Source organism: Cervus canadensis, chromosome 6 (genome assembly GCF_019320065.1).
Source record: "Cervus canadensis isolate Bull #8, Minnesota chromosome 6, ASM1932006v1, whole genome shotgun sequence".
In the NCBI taxonomy this organism is placed as follows: Eukaryota; Metazoa; Chordata; class Mammalia; order Artiodactyla; family Cervidae; genus Cervus; species Cervus canadensis.
This window is the reverse complement of record NC_057391.1, coordinates 87,690,828-87,703,777: the sequence shown is the minus strand read 5'-3', so window position 1 is coordinate 87,703,777 and position 12,950 is coordinate 87,690,828. Positions and strand designations below refer to the sequence as shown.

The 12,950-nt window shown below is 41.3% G+C and overlaps 1 pseudogene; it reads right to left on the bottom strand.

The window, feature by feature from the left end:
• LOC122444330 overlaps positions 1-12,950 on the bottom strand; it is a 51,510-nt pseudogene that overhangs the window by 17,838 nt on the left and 20,722 nt on the right.

Below are 12,950 nucleotides of genomic sequence, written 5' to 3'. Positions count from 1 at the left end.
ATTGGGGGCAGGAGGAGAAGGGGACGACAGAGGATGAGATGGCTGGATGGCATTACTGACTCGATGGAAATGAATTTGAGTAAACTCCAGGAGTTGGTGATGGACAGGGAGGCCTGGCGTGCTGCGATTCATGGGGTCGCAAAGAGTCGGACACGACTTAGCGACTGAACTGAACTGAACTGAACTGAACTGAACTGAAAGAATGGTAGTATTTTTAAGATATCAAGTCTTTTGACTTGAGGTCAAAATAGAATCATCTTTCCTAAATTCTGTTCTCTGCTTATTAAAAAGACTTAAAGTCCCAGGGTACATGTGTCTAAAAAGACATAACAGGATTATTCATACTTCTGTGCCAAAAAAAGTCCTTCTAAATATTCCTGTTGGCTTATGTACCTTCCTCTACTGAACCTCCCAACAAACATCTCCAGTATCACTTACTGATTCTCTATCAACGTCTGCTCTGGACCCTTGCACAGCCACCCTGCTCTCATCATTTATCCTGGGTTACGATGCACAAACAGGCTGCTCGCGTGCAAGCGCGCTGAGCAAATGGAGCAGATGGCTTCATGCATTAACAAGTGCTGTATGTGCCTGTGGGGGAGGAAGGGAGGTGGGCTTTTTTTTCTATCTCATTTATGCGCTAGCAGTGGCCCTTCTTTTCACCACACACTTTTTTTCTTCCTATTGGAAGGAGTCACACATGCATATCCAAAGGCAAGAATTTATGCATAATCTGCCCCTTTCATCCCATAGTTTTGATCCCTCTTGGGCCTTCTATAGAATAGAAATCCTTATGTATTAACCACAATAAAGGAAAGTCAGAGTTACCCAACGACAGTAAAAACACAACAATATACAATAACAACATTCTACGATCATACATTCTATGGTATGTCAAGACTTATAATAAGCAACTTAAATTTTCATTTGATTACATTTCCTTATCTATAAAATTAAATACTTCACTCACTGGGCAGTTGAAAGCTATGAGGGTCTAAAATGATAATGCTCATGTAAAGATTTTGTAAAATCCTACAAATAACAAAAGTATAAAATAGCATTAATATTATTGATAAAGTTACAATTTACTGTTGACAAACAGAAAAATGTTTATCACTATAAGAATACCAGAGAATAAGTCTTGTCTCTGATTTCAAAGTGCTGACACCTCAGTGAAGGACCTTAGATGAGCTATACAAATAATCTGTCATAGATTAGAGTGTAATACTAAATTCGAATTGAGTCAAGTGATCAATATGAGCAAAAATATAATCATCAAAATGGTATAGTCCAAAAAAATTTGTGGAGGGTACAGAACTTAATTTATACTTTAAAAGATAATTAGGATTTTAATACAAGCAATGGTTAGTTAGGAAAGCCTGAGAAATGCTACCTTTAATTAATACTATTTTTTTCCAACTTCTTCCTCTAAGGAGTATTCCAAATATTAAATAAATTTTGATCCTCCCAGGCAAAGTCATTAGAAGCATGGCATAATGGTACAATCAATAATAGATCGGGATTAATAAGGGAAAAGCAATTAAGAGAGATGAAAGGTCACGTTGCTTGGCACTCAGCCATGTAAGAGTGTTGGTTGCTTTGTCAGTTCCACCTTGCTCATGGTAAAGGGTTCATTCAAAAGTCTGGCACAAAAATAATCAAGTTGATAAAGCAGGTATTTTCTAAGTACAACATGTTCCTTTGGGCATGAGATAAAAAGATCTGTCTCCAAACAGTACTTCACCTTTTCGCGGTCTCAGAACAACCTAGAGGGACTCTCCTTAGGGAACTGCTCAGTGGGGAACAGGCTCCTCTCCCAGTTTTACACCCCATTCCCTGATAGCTCAGTAGGTAAAAATCTGCCTGCAATGCAGGAGACCCTGGTTCAGTTCCTAGGTTGAGAAGATCCCCTGGAGAAGGGAAAGGCTACCCACTCCAGTATTCTGGCCTGGAGAAATCCAAGGGTCACAGAGTCGGACACGACTGAGCGACATCCACTTTGGGGCATGCTTTTGCGGTCCAACTCTAAAGCCGGCTCTTTAAAAACAAACTCAGGCTTTCATAAAAATGATTTGGGCCAAAATAAAATGAAACAGCTTTCTACTCATGTAGACACAGAGAGTCACAAAGAACTAGAAAAATTCTTAATAATCCCCAAAATTCAAATAACACAAGTTATACTGTTAATGTTTACATCTGCTTTATATCTTTGGGGGCAAGTAATGGATCATAGCAGGTGAATTTTTGATCAAACAGTGATTACTCATCAAAGAAAAGCAGAAAGGGAGCACAAGAGCACCCTTAGTCCTTTTCACCTTAGCCTTTCTTGTTCTCTTTCTGATGATTCTTTTTCAATTGATCACATGGGACCTCAAGAAAGAGCAAATACTAAAAATATTTGTTGAATGAATGAATTGACCAAGCAGAGGCAAAAAAAAAAAAACAAAAAAACCTCATTAGCTTTGAAAACAATGGCAGTGAACTCATCTTTTATTAAGTGCTTACTGTATGTCAGGCACGGTGCTTAGATTTTTACACTCAGTGATGAATATTCATCACAAAAGCCCCTTAATGTGTGTTCTATTATCAGGTCAGTTTTATAGATGAGAAATTGAGGCTCAAAGTTCAGCTCAGAAATAGTCAGAGTAGAATTCAGAAATAGACTAGAATTCAGAACCAAACTTATTGAATTCCAAAGCTAAGCTCTTAACCTCTGTAGGGTTTCTATCCCTATTATAATCTATTCAGGTTTGATAACTAGAAGAGACCTAGAGATGGAGATCAGTCCTGGGTGTTCATTGGATGGACTGATGTTGAAGCTGAAACTCCAATACTTTGGCCACCTGATGCGAAGAGCTGACTCATTGGAAAAGACCCTGATGCTGGGAGGGATTGAGGGGAGGAGGAGATGGGGACGACAGAGGATGAGATGGTTGGATGGCATCACCAACTCGATGGAAATGAATTTGGGTGGACTCTGGGAGTTGGTGATGGACAGGGAGGCCTGGCATGCTGCAGTTCATGGGGTCGCAAAGAGTTGGACATGACTGAGCAACTGAACTGAAGAGATGGAGAAAAAAGGACAGTAGAGGAGAACTTGGACTGTTTGGTGGATGGGATGAAGGTTATAAAAAATCTTTGTGTAGGAATTTACTTTAAATGTGAACTTAGACAAGCAGATTATATTTTGGGGCACATTTTCTCTTTTTGTGCTGCACATTTTCTATGCAAGATGCTACCCGATTAATCTCAATCCAATTTTGAATGATGTTTCTGTGCTACATACATTTTCCTTAGTTATGGCTGCCCTTAGCAGTAGTAACAGCCACAAATTTTAATAAATTCACAGACTCCACAGGGGGGTCTTTAATACTGTAAATTAAGGGGGATTGTAATAAGACAATTAATACACACTTCAACACTGTTCAGTGAGAAGGATCGGTATCTGGAGCTCATGACACACTATCCCCGGGTCCCATGGTGATACTGCTTGGTAGCCTGGGTTAACCCTGCTCTGCACAGTGGTGACATTTTTTGTGACATAAACTAACTATTTCTGGTACTAACTTAATCATGCATCTTGGCACTATCCTACAGGTCTGTGTCCTAGAAGCTTCAGTCTAATTCCTTCACCCATCGCCTACTTCCTTGATCCACTTACTTTATCTACAAATAATTGAGCCAGGTATTTTTCCAGTGAAAGGAAACTCCTATCTAAAGTTCAATTAAGTTGACTTGGAAAGTGAAAGTGAAGCTGCTCAGTTGTGTCAGACTCTTTGTGACCCCATGGACTATAGCCTACAAGCCTTCTCCATCCATGGGGTTTTCCAGGCAAGAGTACTGGAGGGGGTTGCCATTGCCTTCTCCAGGGGATCTTCCCAACCCAGGGATTGAACCTGGGTCTCCTGCACTTCAGGAAGATGCTTTACCATCTGAGCCACCAGGGAAGCCTTGTGGACTTGGAAACAATACCATCTGAGCCACCAGGGAAGCCTTGTGGACTTGGAAACAATCTAACAAAATGAGCTTCTGCTGCCTCAGCTATAAAACAAAACAAAGTATAACAACTTAGAAAGGGAAAGGGGTATAATAATAATATCTGTACAATTGTCTTTACTCTGTATTGAAGCAATTACATCAAATACTATAGGAAGCAATATGAAAATGTTAGTTATTGTGATTAGGAGACAGATACTCAGGTGAAAGAAGACTTTCATTAATTAAATCTTTTCTAGGAATTCTAGAAGATTAGGTAACAAAACTCTCCTGCTTTCTCCCAAAATCATTGTCCTTCATTCCCTATAGCCAAGCAACATCAAATACTGACTTAGCTCACTACCAGATGATTTAATATACGCCCTTGGAAAAATGCCTGCAGTTTTCCATTATACTAAAATCCATCTTCTCCCCTGATTCTTAAATTGTGAAAAAAAAAAAAGTGCTTCTTTATTGTAGGCATCAGGTACAATACAGTATATCTATTATAGTTGAATTCACAACCTTTAATAAACATGTCTACAGAGACCAGGTTAGAGAATAAGATAGGCATAGGGGAAAAGACTATTTAAAGCTGATAAACTTCAAAACTGGGGCGGAGGGGGGGGAATCGTTATATATTTTTCTACAAAAGTGTTTTTTCTCTTCCCATAAATCATGGTCAATTTCCTAGTCCTAGGCTTCCCTGGGGGCTCGATGGTAAAAATGCGCCTGCCAATGCAGGAGATGCAGGTTCGGTGCAATAAGAGAAAGCACTGCAGTGAGGAACCCACACGCGGCAACTGGAGAGTAGCCCCTGCTCGCCACAGCCAGAGAAGGCCCGCACACAGCAGCAAAGACCCAGCGCAGCCTTAAAAAAATCAATCTTAAAAACTACTTTTTGTCCTGTACCTTACATTCTGTATCATCATCAAGAAAATGCAGTTGTTATTCTCATTATTATTAACCTACACTTACATATGAACCAGATTATATACCTATATACTTTTATTTACCAACTTCATTTTAGCAATTAAGATTTTATGCCAAGCCAGTACTTAAAACCATATCCGTTTGGTTGAAATCAGAGATCATTTCTTTCTGCTACATTGTATTCTAAGCATAGTATTGTATGTGAAAATTTATCAGACTGTTTTACTATGAAATTATTAGTATCTGATTAATTATATAATGTTAAGCTTGCTACTTTCTTGAAGATGAATATTTTCATTCTCTAGCACTGAATTTTGATGGGACCATATTTCAGGCATTGTAATATATATAGGGAAAAGATGGCTATTATATAAAATCAGATGTATAAGCCTTTGAATGAAATAAATGTATCATTTAATTTTATTTTTCTACACTACATCAATATGCAAAATGAAAACATTGTCTTTTCAAGATGTGTTTGCCTATTGAGAATTTCATAAGTCTCTGTAATAATGAAATCTTGTCCCAGCCTGAAAGTATCTCTATAGTTAGATCAGAGTGAAATTAAAAAAAAAAAAAAAAAGATTTCTTTCATGAACAATATATGTTTCATCAGAAGAACAAAGAAACAGAGCTCTAAATACTGGGTTTTCTGCTTCCCTGAGATGTTTAAGAACGACTGTCAGAGGATGACAGGTTCTGATGTTCTCCTTCTGAATTTTAACCTCCCAACATACCCTTACACCATACTACACCCTAGACATTCGGGGAATACGACATGAGGAATGACGTTTATTGATTGCCTTCTCTACAGAGCAGGCTGAGCCCTCTTTATACATTACCTTGTACAATCCCCATAAGAGCTGTTATCAGTTTATGGAAAAATGCTGAAGCAAATCTCTCCACCACAATATGAAAGAAAATAAGATTGTCCATTTTATTATCAAACCAACATATAATGATGAGTGAGATATGCAACTTTACTTTAAAGAAACTATATGGGTTCTATGCCAGCAAAACTCAACACTGGCTAGAATGAAGTTCCACACATCCCCCCAAATAGGTGGAAGGATGGATATCCTCATGAGAAAAAACCACAGGGGCTATTAATTTTTTATTGACCATCCAGATAAGGCCTAGGAGAGACGGAATCTTACCAAACAAGCACACCTATCCTGGTTCTGCAGCAAGGTGTGCCCTACAAGGGAGACAGTAAGATTCTAGCCAAAGGAGCCCAAGTGCTTCATTCTCCAAGTCTGTTGCCATTCAGCAAGTAATTAATCTAACTGCCCTTGTTCAGAGTTAATGTTCCACTAACAACCTTCAGCTATGATTTGTCTTTCCAGATTTGTCTGCTGAAGAGTGGAAAATGGATGAAATGCTTGTGAAAATGTTGTGAAACACTGTGAAAATGTTGAAGTTTCCCATCTAGGTGGCAATTTTTTTTTTCAATTATAAATCACTATCCTAGCATCCTGATTGCAGACTGATTTCCCAAGCCTGACTGTTTACAGTGAGAAAATAGACTGGTCAGTTTGACAAGTCTTTCAGTCAACAGGAAAGTGAGATCTCTCGTGGGAAAGGAACGAGTTGTCACTGTGATTTTACGCATCAGTCTCATATCTTGGTTCACATGAATGCATCGTGAAAAATGATACGGTGGCTGAAGATTGCATTCTGATACCACAATCTACAAGCTAGGTCCTGTACCTTGGGATATCACTGAGGGTTTTCTATGGCTGCAGTAACAATTTACCACAAACTCAGTGGATTAAACAGACACAGATTTATTCTACAGCTCTAGAAATCAGAAGTCCAAAAATCAGTTTCATTGGGCCAACTCCAAGGTGTTGTCAGAGTCATGCTCTCGCCAGAGGCTGGAGGGAAGACCATTTCCTCACCCTTTCCAGCTCCTAGGGCTGCATTCTAGGCATGGTTGATTCTTGGTCCCTTCCTCCATTTTCAAAGCTAGCAGTGAGCATCCTGATTCAGTGGTCACCTTGTCTTATTTTCCTGGGTCAAATTTCTCTCTGCCTCTCTCTTATAAGGACACTTGTGATGGCATTTAGATCCTAACCAGATGGTCTAACATTAATCTCTTCATCTGAAGATCTTTAATTCAATAACATCTGTCAATCTCTTTTGTCATATAAGGTAAGATACACAGGTTCCTGGTATTAGGACCTGGACATATTTGGGAACCATTATTCAACCTACCACACCATCTTTGGAGGACATGTCAAGAAGTGAATACATACCCATTTCTGTATTTGTTGGGAGGATACTTCAACATTTTCTTTGAACTTCAACAACCATTATGTATCAGTGAGGAATGCATCAGAACACAGGATTCACCACAGATGGTTCCAGTCGGTGGGGGTGGGCACGATTAAGAGAACAAAGAATGAATGTGAGGCACTGAGGGATTAGCAGCAAGGGGAGACTTTCACCTGGTTTCTCCAGGTCGACAGGCACAGAGAAAAAACATTCCTGGGGCCCAGGGAGACTAGGAACCATGAGGAGGGTCCACTTGGTAAGAGGACTGGTCATGACGAGATAAAACACAAAACTGCTCCCAGAGGCCTGGTGCAAAGGCAGGGAGAGCGTGAGAAACACCTGGACGCAGCTTTTAACTGCTAGTAGCTCCCGCTGGCCAGTCCCAACCCGAACTCCCTGACAGGGGAGCCCAGAGGGGGAGCAAACACAGAGGTGCGTGTCTGCGGCACAGAACACGCCAGAAAAAGGTAGAAAACTAACAAATGCCTGGGAGGTATGGAGGAAGCATACCAGCACACGTATTATCCCCACATTACCTATAAAACAATGAGTTTCAGAAAAACGTAGAATTCAGCTAAAGTAACATGACAAGTGGTTGACCTAAAACTTGAACCTATGTCTGTCTGAGACGTGAAAATCCTTTTTTTATTTCCCTCACAGCTTGCTGCTTTATGGCCTTTGGAGTTTAAGTTTGCCTCATTTTATATTTCTGCCTCTGAATTGCCTAACAGCAGTCAAGCACTAAATAATATTTCTGATTTTCATAACCATTCAATATACAAAATTATATTATCTTCTCATTTATAATCTCAAATTGGTTTGAATCTACCCCCCCACTGTGTCTCGCCCCCAGCATTATTTCTCTAGCTCGGAGTGAAAAAAAATTTTGTTTTTTTTTAATTGTGTTCAATTATGCATCCTTATAGCAAACTCTGAATCAAGAATAATTAAATTCTGCATTTCCCACCCCCAATCCTATGTTCCAAATAATTTTATTCCATGATAGACTTCGGTTTCTAAGGGTATCTCTGCTTGCTCACCAATGTCTACACAGAGATAATTAATTTTGAAGCAGAGTTTACTAATAGGCCCATTATACTCTTAGCCCGTGCCTGATTTCCAGATTTTACATTTCTCCAGAGAGATTATTTTAACCAGCAACTCTCTCCCATTTCTTCCAGGAAAAGCTAATGCATTCAGAATGACCTCCCCAGCCCGACCATCTTCATGTCTGAACTGAATCCAGTTCTTATCCACTCACTGACTCACTCTCCCTACCCTACATGGGCATCCCTGGCTCTCCACTCCTTTCCCATATATCCCAACTCACCACCATTCTAAAAAATCTGCATTGAGTGGCACTGTGTCCGCTGCTTTGCAAATTACAGCTGGGCTGGAAATCCTATGCGCTGCTCACAAACCACCTTTCCCGTTGCTCCTCTCCGGACACCGCCCTGTGGCCGGAAACTCTCCCAGAAAAGAAGGGGAGAGGAACAATCAATAGTGTCCCTAAAAGGAGATGCCACTGGCAGCCCAACGCAGGGAGGCGCTGGGCCGTTGAGTAAGATGCCGCCCTGAGCCTGATTGATCTGCCTGTCCCTGCTGCACGCAGACCAGCCGCCTACTTCCCCTCTACCGGCTGTCTCACTCCGCTCACAAGAACCAGGAGCGCCTGGAGAGAAAATGGTGCCGGGGTCTGCAGAGGGCTTAAAGGTGACTGTTCTCTCTCCTCGAATTGCGCTGTACTTAGCTGCTCAGCCCGTCACAACTGGCGCGCTTCCGCGTGGTTCATCGCAGAAGCGTGCCGGCTGCAAAGGACCGCGCACAACTGTGGCCTGAGGAGCTTCCCCAGGCCCGAGGCCAGGGGCGGCGGCCAAGAGGAGCTACCCCACCTCCAAGGAGCGGCGGCTGCGTGGGCACAGGAGGGCCGAGAGGAGCTACTCCACCTTCAAGGTCAGGAGGGGCGGCCGTGAGAAGATACCGCTCGTCCAAGGAAAGGAGCAGCGGCTGCGCTTTGCTGGAGCAGCCTGAAGAGATGCCCCACGTCCAAGGTAAGGGAAACCCAAGTAAGACGATAGGTGTTGCGAGAGGGCATCAGAGGGCAGACACACTAAAACCATAATCACAGAAAACTAGCCAAGTTGATCACAGAACCACAGTCTTGTCCAACTCGGTGAAACTAAGCCATGCCGTGTGGGGCCACCCAAACTGACCGGTCATGGTGGAGAGGTCTGACAGAATGTGGTCCCCTGGAGAAGGGAATAGCAAACCACTTCAGTATTGCCTTGAGAACCCCATGAACAGTATGAGAAGGCAAAATAATAGGATACTGAAAGAGGAACTCCCCAGGTCAGTAGGTGCCCAATATGCTACTGGAGATCAGTGGAGAAATAACTCCAGGAAGAATGAAGGGATGGAGCCAAGGCAAAAACAATACCCAGTTGTGGATGGGACTGGTGGTAGAAGGTCCAATGTTGTAAAGAGCAATATTGCATAGGAACCTGGAATGTTAGGTCTATGAATCAAGGCAAATTGGAAGTGGTCAAACAGGAGATGGCAACAGTGAATGTCAACATTCTAGGAATCAGCGAACTAAAATGGACTAGAATGGGTGAATTCAACTCAGATGACCATTATATCTACTACTGTGGGCAGGAATCCTTTAGAAGAAATGGAGTAGCCATCATGGTCAACAAAAGAGTCTGAAATGCAGTACTTGGATGCAATCTCAAAAATGACAGAATGATCTCTGTTCATTTCCAAGGCAAACCATTCAATATCACGGTAATCCAAGCCTATGCCCCAACCAGTAACGCTGAAGAAGATGAAGTTGAACGGTTCTATGAAGACCTACAAGACCTTTCAGAACTAACACCCCCAAAAAGACATCCTTTTCATTATAGGGGACTGGAATGCAAAAGTAGGAAGTCAAGAAACACTGGAGTAACAGGCAAATTTGGCCTTGGAGTACGGAATGAAGCAGGGCAAAGGTTAATAGAGTTTTGCCAAGAGAACTCACTATCATAGCAAACACCCTCTTCCAACAACACAAGAGAAGACTCTACACATGGAAATCACCAGATGGTCAACACTGAAATCAGACTGAGTATATTCTTTGCAGCCAAAGATGGAGAAGCTCTATACAGTCAGCAAAAACAAGACCGGGAGCTGACGGTGGCTTGATCATGAACTCCTTATTGCCATATTCAGACTTAAATTGAAGAGAGTAGGGAAAACCACTAGAGCATTCAGGTATGACCTAAATCAAATCCGTTATGATTATACAGTGGAAGTGAGAAATAGATTTCAGGGATGAGAGCTGATAAACAGACTGCCTGATGAACGATGTACGGGGGTTCGTGACATTGTACAGGAGACAGGGATCAAGACCATCCCCATGGAAAAGAAATGCAAAAAGGCAAAATGGTTCTCTGAGGAGGCCTTACAAATAGCTGTGAAAAGAAGAGAAGTGAAAAACAACAGAGAAAAAGAAAGATATTCCCATTTGAATGCAGAGTTCCAAAGAATAGCAAGGAGAGATAAGAAAGCCTTCCTCAGCGATCAATGCAAAGAAATAGAGGAAAACAACAAAATGGGAAAGACTAGAGATCTCTTCAAGAAAATTACAGATACCAAGGGAACATTTCATACAAAGATGGATTCAATAAAGGACAGAAATGGTATCGACCTAACAGAAGCAGAAGATGTTAAGAGGTGGCAAGAATACACAGAAAAACTGTATCAAAAAGATCCTCATGACCCAGATAATCATGATGGTGTGATCACTCACCTAGAGCCAGACATCCTGGAATGTGAAGTCAGGTGGTCCTTAGAAAGCATCACTATGAACAAAGCTAGTGGATGTGATGGAATTGCAGTTGAGCTATTTCAAATCCTGAAAGATGATGCTGTGAAAGTGCTGCACTCAATATGCCAGCAAATTTGGAAAACTCAGCAGTGGCCACAGGACTGGAAAAGGTCAGTTTTCATTCCAATCCCTAAGAAAGGCAATCCCAAGGAATGCTCAAACTACCGCACAATTGCACTCATCTCACACGCTAGTAAAGTAATGCTCAAAATTCTCCAAGCCAGGCTTCAGCAATACATGAACCGAGAACTTCCAGATGTTCAAGCTGGTTTTAGAAAAGGCAGAGGAACCAGAGATCAAATTGCTAACATCCACTGGATCACTGAAAAAGCATGAGAGTTACGGAAAAGCATCTATTTCTGCTTTATTGACTATGCCAAAGCCTTTGACTGTGTGGATCACAATAAACTGTGGAAAATTCTGAAAGAGATGGGAATACCAGGCCACCTGACCACCTCTTGAGAAAAACCATATGCAGGTCAGGAAGCAACAGTTAGAACTGGACATAGCCAACAGACTTTGGTTCCAAATAGGAAAAGGAGTACTGTCAAGGCTGTTTATTGTTGTCACCTTGCTTTTTTTTCCGATTTTTTTTCCTTTATTTATTTATTTTTCAGTGGGTTTGTCATACATTGATATGAATCAGCCATAGATTTACATGTAATTCCCCATCCCGATTCCCCCCTCCCACCTCCTCTCCACCCGATTCCTCTGGGTCTCCCAGTGCACCAGGCCCGAGCACTTGTCTCATGCATCCCACCTGGGCTGGTGATCTGTTTCACCATAGATAGTATACATGCTGTTCTTTTGAAATATCCCACCCTCACCTTCTCCCACAGAGTTCAAAAGTCTGTTCTGTATTTCTGTGTCTCTTTCTGTTTTGCATATAGGGTTATCGTTACCATCTTTCTAAATTCCATATATATGTGTTAGTATGCTGTAATGTTCTTTATCTTTCTGGCTTACTTCACTCTGTATAATGGGCTCCAGTTTCATCCATTTCATTAGAACTGATTCAAATGAATTCTTTTTAATGGCTGAGTAATATTCCATGGTGTATATGTACCACAGCTTCCTTACCATTCATCTGCTGATGGGCATCTAGGTTGCTTCCATGCCCTGGCTATTATAAACAGTGCTGCGATGAACATGGGGGTGCATGTGTCTCTTTCAGATCTGGTTTCCTCAGTGTGTATGCCCAGAAGTGGGATTGCCGGGTCATATGGCAGTTCTATTTCCAGGTTTTTAAGGAATCTCCACACTGTTCTCCATAGTGGCTGTACTAGTTTGCATTCCCACCAACAGTGTAAGAGGGTTCCCTTTTCTCCACACCCTCTCCAGCATTTATGGCTTGTAGACTTTTGGATAGCAGCCATCCTGACTGGCGTGTAATGGTACCTCATTGTGGTTTTGATTTGCATTTCTCTGATAATGAGTGATGTTTGAGCATCTTTTCATGTGTTTGTTAGCCATCTGTATGTCTTCTTTGGAGAAATGTCTGTTTAGTTCTTTGGCCCATTTTTTGATTGGGTCATTTATTTTTCTGGAATTGAGCTGCAGGAGTTGCTTGTATATTTTGAGATTAATCCTTTGTCTGTTTCTTCATTTGCTATTATTTTCTCCCAATCTGAGGGCTGTCTTTTCACCTTGCTTATAGTTTCCTTTGTTGTGCCAAAGCTTTTAAGTTTCATTAGGTCCCATTTGTTTATTTGTGCTTTTATTTCCAATATTCTGGGAGGTGGGTCATAGAGGATACTGCTTTGATTTATGTCGCGAGAAGTGTTTTGCTAGTTCTCCTCTAGGAGTTTTATAGTTTCTGGTCTTACATTTAGATTCTTTAATCCATTTTGAGTTTATTTTTGTGTTATGGTGTTAGAAAGTGTTCTATTTCATTCTT